The sequence below is a fragment of the Hyla sarda genome, chromosome 9, assembly GCF_029499605.1.
Source record: "Hyla sarda isolate aHylSar1 chromosome 9, aHylSar1.hap1, whole genome shotgun sequence".
Classification (NCBI taxonomy): Eukaryota; Metazoa; Chordata; class Amphibia; order Anura; family Hylidae; genus Hyla; species Hyla sarda.
The window spans coordinates 54,538,520-54,544,430 of NC_079197.1; positions in this window are offsets into that span (position 1 = coordinate 54,538,520).

Sequence of the window (5,911 nt, forward strand, 5' to 3'; positions counted from 1 at the left end):
ACACTGGTAAACATGGTGACTAGAGATGAGCGAATCAAATCTGACAAATCTGAATTCGTTACGAATTTCAGGAAAAATTTGATTTGCAACAAATGCGAATATCGGCTTGATTCCATTGCGCGAATTGCTTCATTAAACTTGATTTAGTTCAGTTCCTGCTCCAGGGCATCTAAAAAGGTAGATCCACATGTGAAGACATGGGGCAAGGAATTCTGGGAAGGCAGAAGCAAGGTTAGACGGGATGACTTGAATCACATGCAGGATGCAGCCAGTCATCCCTGTGACAGTCATATTCCGGCTAGTAACTTCATCCTTTGACTACAGAGAGCGCTGTGTGTTACACAGAAAAGCTTTTTCCAGCAGCGTTTCACCTCCTAGTCACATCAGCATTCTGTTGGACAGAGAGCAGTGCGTTTTTCACAGAAAAATTTTTTTACTGCAGCAATTAACCTCCCAGTCACTGTCTACAACATTGTATTACAGAGAGGGGTGGAGCACTGTGTGTTGCCTCATAGTTTGAACAAGCTGGCTTAGCTGAAAAAACGTTAGCAGAGGAGGGAGGAGTACGTTTTTAGTGCAACTCTGTGTTTTTGTTCCGCAACAAACTGTCTGCTGGTTATGCTAGTCTGTAGACGGTATAACACATATCCAGCAGTTCATTCCTAATAGTCTTTGAGAGAGAGAGAGTGCAATTTTGGGTTTAGTACACAGTGACTGTGTGCTGCAGCACTGTTGTGTACTGCTGGCGTTGTGCACAAATACTTATTTAAGTCTACTGTAGCGCATTTTTCTGCCCTAATAAGTGCATACCACATAGCTACATCTAAGTAGTGTTCTATTTTGTACCTGTTAATCTGTCAAGGGCCTAGACACTGTGAAAGTGCAGTCAAAAGTACTCACTGGCTGGTATTGTACTCAAATACTTTTTTAAGAATGCTGTAGTGAATTTTTCTGCCCTCATAAGTGCATACCACATACCTACATCTAAGTAGTGTACTATTTTGTACTTTTTAATCTGTCAAGGGCCTATATACTGTGAAAGGAGAGCCAAAAGTACACACCTGCTGCTGTTCTAGACAAATACTGTTAAGAATAGTGGAGCGCATTCTACTGCCCTCATAAGTGCATACCACATACGTACATCTAAGTGTTGTACCATTTTATTCCTGATAAAGTCTTAAGGGCCTAGTTACTGTAAAAGGCCAGCCAAAAGTACACACCTGCTGCTGTTCTAGACAAATACTGTTTTAACCCCTTAAGGACGCAGGACGTACTCAAACGGCCCCTTTTCCAAGTCCTTAAGGACTCAGGACGTTTGAGTACGTCCTGTCAAATCCCGGCCCGGCCGCTAGCTGGAGGGGAGCTGGTGCCCGATGCCTGCTGAAATCGGTCAGCAGGCATCGCGGAATATCGCCCAGGGGGGTCATGATGACCCCCCATGTCGGCGATGGCCGCAGATCGCTGGACAATTCAGTCCAGCGATCTGCGGCAGGTCCCGGGTCAATCGGGTCTCCAGTGACCCGGTAACCCGGAATTACAGGCTGTTCGGGGCCGTCTCTGATGGCCCCGAACAGCCATAGCCAGCAGGGGTGAGGTGGCACTGGTGCCACCTCACGATCGCCCTGATTCGTCAGCCGGTTTCCCAGCCGACCAATCAGGGCGCCTGCTGCGGGTGTCACTCCCGCAACCCGCTCCGCCCCTCTTCCGGAGGACGTGAGCGGGTGCGGGACGTGCACCCCGGGAGCTGGGGACCCCGATCCCCGGCGTCAATGTTGGGATCGGAGCCCCAGGAGCGGCGGCGACGACGAGGGACTGACCTGATGTGGCGTGGATCGTTGGTGGTGAGTAACAGCCTCCTGCTGTTGCTTAGCAGGAGGCAGACCACCACAACTCCCAGCATGCCCTTATGGGCATGCTGGGACTTGTAGTTTTGCAACAGCTGGAGGCACATTTTTTTAAGGAAAAGTGTACCTTCAGCTGTTGTATAACTACAACTCCCAGCTTGCACAAACATCTAAAGTGCATGCTGGGAGTTGTAGTGGTGCATCTGCTGGTTGCATAACTACAACTCCCAGCATGCCCGTTGGCTGTCGGTGACTGCTGAGAGTTGTAGTTTTACAACAGCTGAAGGCACACTGAGTTAAGTAGCAAACCAGTGTGTCTCCAGCTGTTGCATAACTACAATCCCCAGCATCCCCAGCCAAAGTAGTATGCCTCCAGCTGTTGCATAACTACAAGACCCAGCATGCCCTTCTGCTGTCCGTACATGCTGGGAGTTGTAGCTTTTGCAACAGCTGAAGGCACACTGGTTGCAAAACATTGAGTTTGTTACCAAACTCGGTGTTTCACAACCAGTGTGCCTCCAGCTGTTGCAAAACTACAACTCCCAGCATGCACTGATAGACCGTACATGCTGGGAGTTGTAGTTTTGCAACAGCTGGATGTTCCCCCCCAATGTTAATGTACAGGGTACACTCACATGGGCAGAGGTTTACAGTAAGTATCCGGCTTCAAGTTTGAGCTGCAGCAAATTTTCTGCCGCAGCTCAAACTGCCAGCGAGAAACTACTGTGAACCCCCCGCCCGTGCGACTGTACCCTAAAAACACTACACTACACTAACACAAAATAAAATAAAAAGTAAAAAACACTACATATACACATACCCCAACACAGCCCCCCTCCCCAATAAAAATGAAAAACGTCTGGTACGCCACGGTTTCCAAAACGAAGCCTCCAGCTGTTGCAAAACAACTACTCCCAGTATTACCAGACAGCCACTGATTGTCCAGGCATGCTGGGAGTTTTACAACAGCTGGAGGCCCCCTGTTTGGGAATCACTGGCATAGAATACCCCTATGTCCACCCCTATGCAATCCCTAATTTAGACCTCTAATGCGCATGGCGCTCTCACTTTGGAGCCCTGTCGTATTTCAAGGCAACAGTTTAGGGCCACATATGGGGTATCGACGTACTCGGGAGAAATTGTGTTACAAATTTTGGAGGGTATTTTCTGCTTTTACCCTTTTTTAAAAATGTAAAATTTTTGGGAAAAGAAGCATTTTAGGTAAATTTTTTTTTTTTTTTTTTACATATGCAAAAGTCGTGAAACACCTGTGGGGTATTAAGATTCACTTAACCCCTTGTTACGTTCCCCGAGGGGTCTAGTTTCCAAAATAGTATGCCATGTGGGTTTTCTTTACTGTTCTGGCACCATAGGGGCTTCCTAAATGCGGCATGCCCCCAGAGCAAAATTTGCTTTCAAAAAGCCAAATGTAACGGGTACTTTTCATAGTGTGAAAGCAGCCTAAGGGTCAGAGGTTCATCCAATCCTACCCAAGCCCCATCAGATGCCTATGGCCAGAAAAATTCTGCCCAGAGATTCCAAGTGTGGCCAGTGATGACTGAAATCAATCAGAGCTAGGACCACATGGACATTACCGTAGCAATAGACATCTGCAGCACAGATTGGTGCAGACAGAGGATTCATACTGCCTGTTTTCAAAAGAAATATATATGTTTAATATTAAATGTTTAACATGATTATGTGATTGAAACAATAGGTAATTTCTATTGATATATTCACTTTAAATAAATTTTATATGAAATACTAAAAATATCTACAGTTATCTCTGTGCACATATTGTAGATTTTTTTTTTACCATTTCACCACTTTATCCTGCCATAGTAAGTATTAATCTAAATTGCTTTAAGATATTCTATAAGATCAACAATAAAATAGCTGCATGAATATTCTTCAGATCCGAATCTAGTCTACGTGCATGAAATAAAAGTGCACGCACTGACATATTGTGTCAGATCTTGTCTTGAATGAAATACAGATAACCATGGTGATCTTTGAATTTCATCTGTCTCTAAACCACTAGATATTGTGAAATAGAGCTTAGTGAGGCTGGTTATTCTGCAAACTGCAGGATCAGCTTGACAGGCATTTAATTAAACGTGGATTCATGAGAAGGTAAAAGTGGGGGAGATTATTAAAACATGCCAAATGGTGACACAACATGTGCAGAATTTAGCTACTTAGATCTAAACACAATGAAATAGATAAAACAGAATGAAAGCAAAATTGGGAACTTTAGTGGTAATCTTTGGTATAAAAGATGTTATCTTGTCATGTAATAAACCTTGTATGAATCAATTAATTTAAATTTAATTTAAAATGAAGCATTCTAAAATGTTATTTAATATAGGATGTATTTTATAGAAACAGGGATATTACTTGACTTTATACTTGTCTTCTTCATTATCATTAAGCCAAGTCTCAAATTTTTTTATGTAAAAATGCCCAAAAAAACACCAGATGGGCCACATGGTATTTTTTCTGGGCAAAAAAGCTGCAGCCAGATGTTAGCTGAAATTCAAAAGGGAATTGCAAAATAGCGTTTTTTGGGGGGGCATGTTTTCTTACTCTGTGAGGCATTTTTCTGACTTTTTTAACTTTTCAAAAATGCCAGCATGTTGAGAATATATAGAAAAACAAAATGTTATTTTAAGGGTTTTTGCGAGCAGGCAGGGGCATAAAAGAGCTGGTGGGAAGCAATAATGAAAAAGGGTAAGATCATATACTGTATATGAATTAAATTTAGATATAAAAAAAAATGAGTAAATGATCAAATATTTATGTGTGTTTTATGTTATTAACCCCTTAAGGACTCAGGATTTTTCAGTTTTTGCACTTTCGTTTTTTCCTCCTTACCTTTTAAAAATCATAACCCTTTCAATTTTCCACCTAAAATCCATATTATGGCTTATTTTTTGCGTTACCAATTCTACTTTGCAGTGACATTCCGCGAAACGGAAAAAAAAATCATTGTGCGACAAAATCGAAGAAAAAACACAATTTTGTAACTTTTGGGGGCTTCCGTTTCTACGCAGTGCATATTTCGGTAAAAATTACATCTTATCATTATTCTGTAGGTCCATACGGTTAAAATGATACCCTACTTATATAGGTTTGATTTTGTTGCACTTCTGGAAAAAATCATAACTACATGCAGGAAAATTTATATGTTTAAAAATGTCATCTTCTGACCCCTATAACTTTTTTATTTTTCCACTTACAGGGCGGTATGAGGACTCATTTTTTGCGCCGTGATCTGAAGTTTTTATCGGTATTATTTTGTTTTCATCAGACTTTTTGATCACTTTTTATTAATTTTTTAATGGTATAAAAAGTGACCAAAAAGCGCTTTTTTTGAAATTGGAATTTTTTTGCGCGTATGCCATTGACCGTGCAGTTTAATTAATGATATATTTTTATAGTTCGGACATTTACGCACGCGGCGATACCACATATGTTTATTTTTATTTTTTTTACACTGTTTTATTTTTTTTATGGGAAAAGGGGGGTGATTCAAACTTTTATTAGGGAAGGGGTTAAATGACCTTTATTAACACTTTTTTGTAACTTTTTTTTTGCAGTGTTATAGGTCCCATAGGGACCTATAACACTGCACACACTGATCTCCTATGCTGATCACTGGCGTGTATTAACATGCCGGTGATCAGCGTTATCGGCGCTTGACTGCTCCTGCCTGGATCTCAGGCACGGAGCAGTCATTCGCCGATCGGACACCGAGGAGGCAGGTAAGGGCCCTCCCGGTGTCCTGCAAGCTGTTCGGGACGCCGCGATTTCACCGCGGCGGTCCCGAAAGCCCGACTGAGCAGCCGGGTCACTTTCACTTTAGAAGCGGCGGTCAGCTTTGACCGCCGCTTCTAAAGGGTTAATACCGCACATTGCCGCGATCGGCGATGTGTGGTATTAGCCGCGGGTCCCGGCCGTTGATGAGCCCCGGGACCGACGCGATATGATGCGGGATCGCGCAGCTTCATATCGCGGGAGCCGGCGCACTACGTAAATATACGTCCTGCGTCGTTAAGGGGTTAAAG